The sequence below is a fragment of the Dioscorea cayenensis genome, chromosome 17 (assembly GCF_009730915.1).
Source record: "Dioscorea cayenensis subsp. rotundata cultivar TDr96_F1 chromosome 17, TDr96_F1_v2_PseudoChromosome.rev07_lg8_w22 25.fasta, whole genome shotgun sequence".
NCBI classification, from domain to species: domain Eukaryota; kingdom Viridiplantae; phylum Streptophyta; class Magnoliopsida; order Dioscoreales; family Dioscoreaceae; genus Dioscorea; species Dioscorea cayenensis.
This window is the reverse complement of record NC_052487.1, coordinates 19,933,962-19,946,668: the sequence shown is the minus strand read 5'-3', so window position 1 is coordinate 19,946,668 and position 12,707 is coordinate 19,933,962. Positions and strand designations below refer to the sequence as shown.

General features: G+C 33.1%; 1 pseudogene; it reads left to right on the top strand.

Annotated features, from left to right (window-relative positions):
• The first annotated feature begins 9,468 nt into the window (after positions 1–9,468).
• Positions 9,469–11,031, top strand: LOC120281230 (annotated as a pseudogene).
• Positions 11,032–12,707: the final 1,676 nt, after the last annotated feature.

Below are 12,707 nucleotides of genomic sequence, written 5' to 3'. Positions count from 1 at the left end.
ACACAAGAAACTACTGAAGTGATGTATTCCAGGTTTTCATTTCCACCAGCCAAACACCTGAAGTGGTTACTGAAGTGGGGATTTCCCTCTCAACCAAACACATGGAAGTCAAGACTTCTAAATGAAATTCACACTTTCACTGAAGTGATGTTTTTAGACTTCCCCCACTTCGGACACTCACTTCCTAACCAAACACACCCTTAGCCGTTGACGGAGAAAACGGAGGTGTTAAAATCCCTATGAAATTACGTTAATACCCTTGAGAGAAAACATTATTAATTGCCCATCATTTCAACCGGTTGAAATGACACCACTCTTTTTCTTGGGAACCGCTCGCGAGGACAGTTGGCGTGTGCAGTCATTGGGATTTGGATTGAAACCAAAGTTTGGATATTATTATTATTATTATTATTATTATTATTATTATTATTATTATTATTATTATCTTGTTAAAAATTGAATTTGAAACATTGGTTTTTTTTTTTGAAGATAATAAATTTAAATTTTATTTTTTTCTAAATTTATAGTATTTTAATTTTGTTTAAAGATTAAGATAGTTTTAAATAATATTTAATTATTATTTTATAAGTAATTAATGAAATTGTTTTTAAGTTGGTTAATAAAACTTATTTTATTTGGTAAGAATACTAATCAGTCTTAATAATCTATTCCAATTTTTTTACTTCTTTCTTATTATGCTAGCTTGCTTTTTTTTGTTATAATTTTTTATTAATGAAATTATGATTTATTCAACTTCATAAAAAAAACTTCATTGCATATCTAATTAGACCGTTATTTAACAAAAAAAATCCAAAAAATATATTAAGTTTTTCTACAATTTTGAAGAATTATTGAAGCTGTAATTTGGTTTTATTTTTTTATAATTTTGAAAAATTGGTCCATGTAATATATATACATGTTTACTAACTGTTTAAATTAAACTTTTCTTAATTTTAATGGTGTGTTATACATGATGGATACTAACTGTATAAATTAAGTTTTTTTTTTAATTTTAATGGTATGTTATATACATGATGGAGGAGACAATGGTAAACTTAAACGCTGAACCTAAGATAAATCTGTAGGGTTCTGACATCAGTACGTAATGTAAACATTAACATTACAAGAACTTTAGTATCCATATTATTATTTGTCATTTTCTTTGTTGTTTATAAGTGACTAATATTGTTGTTTGTAATTACAAAATCAGTCATAAATTTGAAATGTACTCAACAAATGATGCACATCAAATGAAATGTTAAACGGGGAAATATGGACAATACACAGGAAACATAAATAATACACACCAAACAAAAATAATATATACATAGGAAATAAAACTACTACACACTCAATAGAAATAATACACATGAAATGAAATTACTACACACAAGATGAAAACAATACACAAGAAAGAAAATTAAAACACAGGTACCCAGTCAACTACATAGCAACATCAAAACATACACAGTTCAGTGACATTTTAAGTGTGCACATAAAAGGGTGCACCATTACCCTGATCATCTCGTTCTATGAGATGACGGACAGTGTGAAAAAACTATGATTCGAACAGTCACCTCTCATATAATGTGTTACGGGGAGACCAATTTCATAAAGGCGGCGTCTATATGCCCGCTATTGAAATCACTCAGAGTAAAACAGGGAAATGTGTCATCTTTCTAATTTTGTGTAATGAGTTGTTTCGTGTGTATTGTAATAGTTTCATATATATAATACCCAATATCTGTGTAATATATAAGCTTCATGTGTAAAATCCTTGACGTCCTGTGTATATTCCTAGCATCCTGTGTAGATCCTTGCTTCTTGTGTATAAAATGTAATTAATGTGTAGTGTTTCATTTTTATGTGTATATTATAGATTAACTGTGTATGATATGCTGACGACATTATATTTGTTGTGTGTTTGCTTGCCTTGTAGTTCTTCGAACTTGTGTCAGCTAGTGACAAAGAGAATTGTAGACGGTTAGGAGATCGACAGAAAAAAAGAAACTGTTGCATGATCGTGGCACATGCATGCATGTACGGTAGGCCATGTACTTTCCATCTTCTGCAAGAACAACCCTGAAACTAGATGACACGTATGGTATGTCAACAACTTTATACAATGGTCGTTCTTTCAATTTCTGCATGACACGTTCAAAAACCCATTTCTTGCTTACTTTTGGATGCACTGTCGTACCGATGTCTCCATCACAAATGTGAGTTAATTGAATTGTCTTCAGTTGGAACGTGCCAACATTTCTCTTTTTCGAAGCATGCATTCGTCATTGGCATTTTGAAGCAGTGCACCTTACAGTCACCCAGATTTTATCATTTTTTATAAATGTAAAGGCAAAATTTTGTCTTATAGTTGTGCTTAGCAGGTAATCTTTAAAGTGGTATGCATTCTGAAATCGTTGGCCTACTTTTAATGTCGACCCATCATGTTTTTAGGAACACCCGGCAATATTGAACGCCCCAAAAGAGGATGTTTGAAGAAAAAAATATTGTCATTGGGGTTCATGCTGTCTGAGAAGGATTCCTTGCGTTGTAATAAACAAAAAAACACAAAATACACAGGAATGGTTATTACTACACAGGAAAAATTAATAATAAATAGAAAACATATCTAATACACAGAAAATAGGTATAATACTCAAGAAATGATAATAATACACAGGAAATGATAGGAATACAAAGGAACGATGACTTAAACACAAGAACACAACCGAAAAATAACCAGCAATAGTAGTCATTGTTGTATTACGATGGGGTCAATGAGTCCAAGTTTCCATTCTGCAGAGCCACTCACTTCCTCGATGGTAATATCTACGACAAATTTGTTGAAACTACGGTATATATGATACATGCGTTGAAAATCCGGGTCAGACTCAATTGGGCAAAGCGTTTTGTATGAGTCAGGTGTTACGAACTTCACTCTCACTTGAGAAACATTCAGGGCCCAACGCACACATATCTCACCCATGACTGACTCCCATGAGCTTAAGATGCTAAATTGAAACACGCATCCTTCTCCTTTGATATCGCACAACAACACAAAATGTTTCCATTCTTGATGACATCTACATGAAATTTAAAAAAGCTTGTAAGATTCCATAGTCACAAAAGCATGAAAAATAAGAAGGTTGTAAGATTCCATAGCCACAAAAACATGAAAAATAAGAAGAAGCTTGTAAGTTTCCACAGCCGCAAAAGCATGAAAATTATTAGGAAGAAGAAGAAAAAGAATGTACGTTTTGATATTTTCAACGAGCAACCCAAACAAGATGAAAAGAAGTTGAGGTTTCGGCAACCCAAGCAAGATGACAAAGAAGTTGAAAAAAATGAGAAGAAGAAAGAGTGTAAAAGGCAAAAGTATCTGACAAAAAAGCTTCATTGCCATACATCACATTTAATGTGATGTGACTTGGAGGGAAACCTTTTGCTTTTGCCTTTTCATTTAAGATATGGGCATTTGTGACATTTTGCATCCATTTAATTGACGGAAGTAAGACCAAGGATTAAAAAGAATTTGGCTTAAAAAGGAGGGATCTAATTGAAAATAGAAAAGTCAGAGGGACTGCAGTGGAAGTTTGAAACTCTCCAGGGACTTTTAGGTGAAAAATATTTTTATTTATTTTTAATATAACTTTTTGATGAAAAATTAATTAAAAAATCTCATAATATGATTAAATCATTTTTGTTAGTGAATTAAGAATAGGCTGTTAAATTTTATAAATACTAACAAGTTAGACTTCATTAGAAATTAGAATGAATGGAGGATGCAAGTGAACAAAAATCAGGGCTTTTGTCTACTCTAATATAATGTGACCAAAAAGAGGATTAATTAATTAATTAATTGATTGATTAATTTTAAAAAAGGGATTTTTTTATTTTTTATTTTTTATTTTTTGGGGTTTTGGATCAGGTCCATTCCAAGTTGTTGGGCCTAAACAAGAAATTTTGGAATTTTATTTATTTATTAATTTATTTGTCAATGTATATTTGAATTCATAGATATGTACTGTGTTTTTAATGAAAATTTTAATTTTTTAAATTAAGTTTTAGATATTAATAAATTATTTTCAGCTTTTAACTCATTTTTATGGTTATGAGCTATTAAAGCATAGGCAATACTAATGCTCTCTGATTACTAATTAAGACAAAAATGTGCAGACCTAATAATTATTGTCATTTTTGTACCAAGTGATTAGATACTAAAATCCGAACAAGTGAATTAAGAAGAGGTGGTTAAATTCCATGTTGGTGTGACAATTGGTTTGGGCCAACAAATGTGGAGTGTGACAATTGGTTGAGGCCAACAGTGGGTTGTCCGCCATCTCTTTTCCTACGTGCTCATTGTTTAAAATCACCGTAATATTCATCTTTTGTAAGTCTTCCGCCTGTCCGACGCCGCTTAGTAATAATAATTGCGGCGTTCAGATCGCGCCGGAGGTTAAAAGTACCTCACTTCGCTCATTTGCTTTGATAGATGCTTCATGTTGATTGCCATTCTCATTGATAATGATCACTCCGATTGCTTTGGGGTTTGTACCTGTTTAAGTATTTGTTTAATTTGACAATGCAAAGTTGTTAATCATCACCATCGCCACAATACATGAGTGGTAATACAATTAACTTCCATACCGAAAATTAAAAATTTGATTTCTTTTCAAAACATAGTTAAAGATTTAGAGAATGCGTGGAGTGCCTCGTCCACAGTAGAACTAAAATAAAAAATAAAAGAGTAAATTATTTAAATAGTTACCAAACTATTTAGATACTCTTATTTGAATTATCAAATTATAAAAATAATTGATATCTCAATTTGTGATTCACATTTAATTGAGTCACTACACTTTGCCATGGCACCGCTGGCTTCAAGAAGACTATCTTGTCCTCTACCCATTTGTACGACTCATTCACCAACACTTCATCCCATCCAACATTTCTTACAAAACTACCGTAAATATAATGTTGTTTATAAAATTACTATATAACTATATAATATATTTGAAGCATAGAATTAATTATAAATAAATAAAATATCATCCTAAATTAATGAGTTTAAATTTTTGTGTATTAAAAAAAAATTGCTGAGAGGTGTTTATTTTTTATGAAATTAAAAAAAAATTCCGTCCCATTCTTTTAATATACTTTTACAATTAAATCATATTTTTTAAATAATAGTAATTTTGAAAAGTGAATATAATTTTTTATAAATGTTAGATTATCAACTAATTTTAACAGATTTTTTTTTAATTCATGTGAATTAGTTAAAATTGAGAAATAAAAATGACCAAATGGAGTATATATTATCCTTATATATAATCTCTAATGTGAAATTCTTAAATGTCTTGTGACTTATTTTTTTAATGTGATATTTGTCTGTCTATATATATATATATATATATGCCATTGAGAAACTACCCTTGCTTGTGAAATTCTATATATATATATATATATGCCATTGAGAAACTATCTATATATAATGTGAAATTCTTGCTTGTGTTTAAGAGGTCTTGAGTTCAAAACCTCTCAAGCACAATGCAAAAAAATAAAAAAGTGTTTGTCGCCAGTTTGTCCAAAAAAAAATACCCTTGTAATAATGATTATTATCTTTATACCACTATGTTTATACCATTTAAGATTTGTTATTCTATGTGAAGTCAATCATAGTTAACTATTTGCTACATCATAAGAAATGATGACGGGGTATAAGGGCAAATCTATAATTTTCTTTTTCTCTTTTTCATTTTAATATTATTAAAAAAATAATCACAGGAATATACACATAAATATAATCAGTTCTATTTAAAATATTTGGTTATCTCAATTTTTGTTTCCAACTCAAAAGAAACGTGGAACTTGGTATATGAATAATTATATTATTATCTCAAAATTAAGAAACAATAAAGACACAAACCTGGCTGAGCTTCAGATGCTGCTCAAGGGTAAATCCAATCAAGCAACTGCTTTATGCGCCCAAAAATTAGAGGCCTCATCTAAGGTTAAACCAATATAGTTTTTAAAATCTTATCACTATGATTATAATAATAACTATATACCGGGTCCATAATAACTTATAAATTTAATTTACATCCTCATTATCAACTTTAAATTTTTAAAAGTTTTAAAATCTTATCCTTAAAATCCAATGAAAGAGGTGGATCACCATAATGAAATGCCAACATCTCACGCTTAGAAAATTTCCACATTGATTTGGCACACTCCACACCAACCTCTCCTTCTTGAGGATCTTGTCGCCGGCAAATCGGGAGTATAATAATTGTGATATTGTCACTTTTGTCACAGTATTCACAGTGTACAATAGTTATCTCAAAACACAATCTGCTAAGGTTGATGATAAACCACTTGGTACAATCACTGTTGGTAACACCTCATACACTAAGACAGAACGGTCTATGGTCGTCCTCAACATTTTCTGTTAACTTCATACAGATACTATATGCTACTTGCTCTTGAAACCAGCTACTTTGTGTGTTTTTATTTTTTATATTTTTTGAATAGTCCAAGCTCTTATTTCTTTAATAAAACCTCTTGTTCGTAAGTTCTTACTTGATCTTTTTTTAACAAAGAACCGGTATAGATCCTTGCTCTTCCAAGCTTGCTAATTGCAACTCCTAACATTGAAAAGCTTTCTATCAGGAAGTTGAAACTTTCTAATTGTCATCTTCATTTGCATTATAATTTCCATTTTTGTATGGTTTTAACTGATGTTGTTGTTGAATCTTTGAGTTGTATTGAAGGTCTACATAGCTAGAGTGGGTGCATGATAAAATTACTAGAATACATCACTGTCAATCTAGCGAAGGTTTTATTTAACTTTTCTCTCTTATATGTAGAGTTCTGCAGGTGTCAATGCCAAGAAGCAATGTGATCATATTGACTAATTGACGCAGCGAATACGCAGTTCTAATCTAAGAACTCACAATAAACAAGAAATTCAATTCAATTCATCAAACCCCATTTACAAACCCTAAAACAAGTATTTATAGAGGCCTGGACTAAGTACAAAATAGTAAATAATACTAAAAATAACTACAAAATACTAGACAATCAAATAAAACTATAATAGTTAATAAAGCTAAGATAATTATAAAATACTAAGATAATTTAAAATTCTAAAATATTAGGCACCATACTGTGTCATTCACCCCCACTCGCGAGAAACTCGAACTCGAGTTTTAAACTGGGCTTAACTTGTGATTGGATATTTCATCAAACCATCACCGTTCAAAAATTTCAATTTCTTGATCTTGAAATCTTTCCATTTAGTAGCTTTCTTTCTCCTCATCTTCGAAAATAACCACATCCTTAGCTTGGATTCTTTAAGAAGCTCCGAGAAATCCTTCTCATTGGTCTTCTTTCTTTCATCAACATTTTTCCAATCAACTTTTTCATCTTTTTCATCATCAATAATAGTATTGAGCACCTTATTTTTAATCAACTGATGCTTTGAATCTGCTCTTCATATTTGGGCTGGGAGTTGATATTATCCACCTTATAAGATAAATTTGTCTTTCATCTGCTTCAAATTTATCTTTCACATCACCATCTGGCTCACAAATAATTTCTTTATTCTTCTCTATAATCTTCACTGTCTTCCTCAAGGGACATTCATTTGATTTGTGTCCAGGTTGATTACGCCTAAAACACTTCCCTATAGTAGGTTTCGTATAGGGATTTTCTACTTTTCTTGATTTCTTTATCTTTCCCTTCTTGATCTTTCCCTACAGTCTCGATTGTCTTGTTCCTTCTGTATTGGTTGTTGTTTTTATTGCTACGATCTTCAAACTCTTCTGTGAACTCTTCAGCTTTATAATCTTCATGGTTCCTCCAACCTCGCTCTTGTTGCATTAATTTTGCCTTTAGCGCCATATTCTTCACCTCAGATAAGGTTCAGATAACTTTTACACCAATTTTGTCTCTGAGTGATGGCATCAACCCCTCCAAATACCTCTTAACCTGCTGTCCTTTTGACTCAAGAAGGTTGTTTCTCTCAGCTAGTCTCATGAATTCTACAGTGTATTCATGGACGGATCGATTGCCCTGTTGACGTTGGTATTGCTGAAACAGCATCTGTTCAAAACCTGGGGGTAGAGCATCCAGACGATCTACAATTTCTTCAAAGCGCTCATCAAAATGCCGGAATCTGAGATCCATCCGTTGCTCCAAACATCGCTCTAATCGTTGCAATGCTTCGTCCCTAGAGGGACTCTAGCCTCCTGATCATTGTCACGAAGACCATCACTGTCGCCACCAGTTGACATCCTCTCTCTGATACCACATGACGCAGCTGATACACAGTTCTCATCCAAGAACTCACAATAAAAAGAAATTCAATTCAATTCATCGATTCCCATTTACAAACCTTAAAGCAAGTATTTATAGACCTGGACTAAGGACTAAATAGTAAATAAAACTAAAATAATTAAAATAATTATAAAATACTAGATAATTAAATAAAACTAAAATAGCTAATAAAGCTAAGATAATTATAAAATACTAAGATAATTTAAAATTCTAAAATATTAGGCACCATACTGTGTCACTGTTCCTGCTTCTGAGTTTTCGGTGGAAAAAATTATCGCAACAATTCTAGCCATTCATGGAGACTATTCTCGTGAAAATTTGATGCTTCAGAGAATCAGATCCTACATTGTAAGATCACATTTCTACGATCACTAATTTATTTTTTCAATCACAGTTATTAAAGGAGATCAATGTCTACTTTATGAAGTTCAGTTCCATTTTCCTTTAAACTTTTGTGATGCCACTAAACAATGTGCATTCTTAGGAGCCAGTATAGCTATTCTTATAAGATTATCCCTCTTTTCACCATCATAGAACACACCTCCTATTGAGTGTCTTATATTTGTTGCTTGTCAAGGTGTCCCATGGTTGCTATTATATGTGGCACTTTATTTTGTATGTAGGTCACTATTTCTTCAATGTTTAAGATAGGCACACACATTCTGCTACATAGAAGAAGGGATTAAGTTTCTCATTGGGATATAATTTCCATTTCGTACAAATCTTGATTATTCAGAACCTGAAACCAATGATTTAATGGTTTCTGATCATTCCCAGCTATATGCGGCATAATAGTATACAGTTAGCTTTTGGCTACCATTGTCAACTCATTGATATGAAAACTTATTTTTTCTATTCATGGTGTAAAATGATATTATGCATCACCCTTTGTTTCTAAACCAGATATTTGTCTTTCAAACTTAAGGTGGTGTCTATTTATAATCTCATATGGGAAAATTTTTTATTCTTATTAGAATTTCCAAATCTGTGATTCTTCTGAGCATGAAGCCTGTCAGGATTTTTTTCACGGTCACTGGAATAATCTTTTAGTTAACATTGTAGGTGTACACATGTATTTGTTAGGCATATATCACCAATGGGTCTTTTTGACTAAAGCTTGAGTTGCTTATAATGCAGACATATTTGGAACAAAAGCTAGAGGAGCATCCTAAGAGGCTGAACTGTGTTAATCATTACATTTTTACTGACTCTGATATTACAGTGGTGGATAATCTTGTACATATATTCTAGGAATATCCCAACTTCCACATGGCCCTCACTTTTCGTAACAACAAAGATCAACCACTAAATTCTGGATTCATTGCAATTAGAGGCATTGTGGAAGGAATTCTCAGATTGATTCTTCACATAACTTTATCCTAACTATAAATTCTCCAATTTGTACTCATAAAACTAATGTTTCTGTCTCTAGAGCGAAGGCTTTCCTATGAGAAGTACTGGAAGTTTATAGTACTAAATACATAAATTGGCATTATATGACAAGCCAAGAGGTGACATGGCAAGAGGAAGGTGATGTGGCAATGATGACTCAGCATAGGAAGTAATGACTAAGATGATGATGTGGCAAAATGTTGATGTCATGACATGTGAAGATACAAGGGTTAGAAGATCAAGATGAAGATTATGTTTAAAAGATATTCCTCTCAATAGAGTCCTGTGATGATCAACTATTTTTGAAAAGTGCATCAAGTTAAAAGGATCTCTTCAAGAAGGATAAGTTTTATTAAAAGTATGGTTATTTATCCTTGGTAAGATCCGGGATTATAAATCATATCTTTGATAGAGCTCCTTTTTAGAAAGATTTATTTTAAAGAGGGAGAATAATATTCTATCATTGGCAAGAATTCAAGATCATGAAAATTGTATGAAACTTAATTTGGTGTGAAGCTTTTAGAAGACACAAAGCCTTGGTAAGAATTCAAGATTAATTGCAGGCCTTGAAAAAAGAGGCATTTTCGAAGATGTGACCATTATCCTTGTGGGGGATCATGGAATGGTCGGCACTTGTGATCAAAGAATCATCTTTCTGGATGATCTATCTCCATGGGTTGAAATCCCTGAGAAGTGGGTACAAAGTTATGGTCCATTGCTGGCAATTCAGCCTCCGGCTAACATCTCCGCGGTGGAGGTGGTGGCAGCTATGAATCAAGGATTGAGCTCTGGTCAGGTGGATAATGGTCAGCATTTGAGCGTTTATCTAAAGGAGGATCTGCCTGAGAGGCTGCATTATTCATCAAGCTATCGGATTCCGCCTATTGTCAGCCTTGTGGATGAGGGGTACAAATTGGTGCCAAAGAGACCGATGAGTAATATATGTGGAGGAGACCATGGCTAGCTATGACAATGCATTGCTCTCAATGAGGAAGGTTCCACCATTTGAGAATACTCAGATATACAACTTGGTCACCTCCGTTCTTGGACTCAGATGAGCTCCAAACAATGGTTCTTCTACATTTCCAGCTTCAATTCTTCTATCTGACACTCGACTTGTGAACATAATGTTGTGCCTGCAGATTTACATATATTATGGATATTTGGTGTACTGTTAGCCAGTAATGTAAGTTGTTCTGGTTAATGTTTCATTTTTTGTGGTTTATACTTCAATAGCATGGAATTCTTGGTCTACATGTTCAGATTTCATTCTTCTCTCAGACACTTTCACTTGTGAAATGATCTGGTGACTGCTTCTAGCTTTAACTTATTTCTTTGTTGCATTCCATTATCTATTCACTTGACAGTGATATGTTTGAAACTTTTGCATGCTGTAGAGTCATGAAAATTGCTAATGTTATCAATGAGAGTGTTATTTCTACAAAGCAGCATGTGACACTTGTGGATTTACATTTCTTCTCGGATATATACTGTGGTACTGTTAGACTCTAAAGTTTTGGTTATGTTTAATTCCTTTTGTGCTATTATACTTCAATTGCATAGAATTCTTGTTTGACAATTCAAGATTCTGTTTTTTCAGATGCTGGACTTGCAAGAGGACTGGTGATAGCTTCTAGTTTTAGTTGATTTCTTTTGATGAAATTCACTACCCATACACTTGATAGTAATATGTTTGAAAAATTTCATGTCGTAGTGCTGTCAAAGATTGCTGAGTTATCAATGTGAGTGTTATGCCTGTCTTCTTATATGATATTTACTGTGTTACTGTTAGATATTGGGTTTTGTTTTACTGTTTTAATTGTGTTTTGAAATTAAATAACATAGGATTCATGATGCAAATCAAGGCGGGCAATAATTGTGCTATGCAGTGACAAAGTAAACATACTAGATTGCAATTGATACAGAAGCCTTCTTTGACCGTAAAGCTGGCCCTGTTTGCTTGTGATAATTTCAGATGACAACTTGAGTAGGCGCTCAGTTATGTATTGTGAAATTCATCAATTTATGAATTCTTAGATCTCGCACATGCTCAAATGCCAGATATTTTTGATGTATTATAGCTAATGCATGTGAAATTGAGTCCTTTCTGCAAATTTCTTTTGGCATAATATGGACTGAAAAGCAAAAACCTCATTGTTTTTTGGGAAAGAGGAGCGGGACGAACCCACTAGAGACCCAGGGACGTGCACAAGCCTCGGTGGAATAAATGGGGATGGGGCCGCGCTCACGTGGGCGCTGGAACCACCCATACACAACCACTATTCACAACTCCCAGAAATGTGCCTCACCGAGAATTGAACTCTCACCACTCGGTGAGAGCTCTATCGGCGACCCGTGTACCAATAGACCCAAAGGTCGTTGGCAAAAACCTTGCTGTTGTGATGCATTTTGTCCAGCCTTTGGGAAATCCTCCTGCAGCAAACATTCCATGTATGAAATCGAAAGATATGAGCTTCACCTTGCCAAACAAGAGCTTCTTGGAAGACTTGAGATGATCAGTAGAATGTAAGTAACTAATTCACCACCAAGAATTTTGATTATCAACTTGTATTTAAATTTGTGAGCTATATAATCAAAGTCATATTTCTGATTGCCATGATCACATATCAAAGCTGTATTTCTGATTCACATGATCTTTTAAACTTGTTAACTATTCTGCTCTGATAATTATTGATAAAGGTTGATAGCTACTGACTTTGAGTGCCCATCGACATAATTGTGCTTGCAATTTGCTGAGCTATTACAATCAATGTTATAATCAATGATCGTGATGTGCTTGCAATTTGCTCAGCTGTTGTAATCAATGATCGTGATGTGCTTGCAATTTGCTCAGCTGTTGTAATCAATGATCGTGATGTGCTTGCAATTTGCTCAGCTGTTATACTCACTGTCAGCAACCTTTTTGTTGTTGTTCATCTCAGTAAAGTAATGGAGTTTTTTGTTTATTTGTGGAGAAT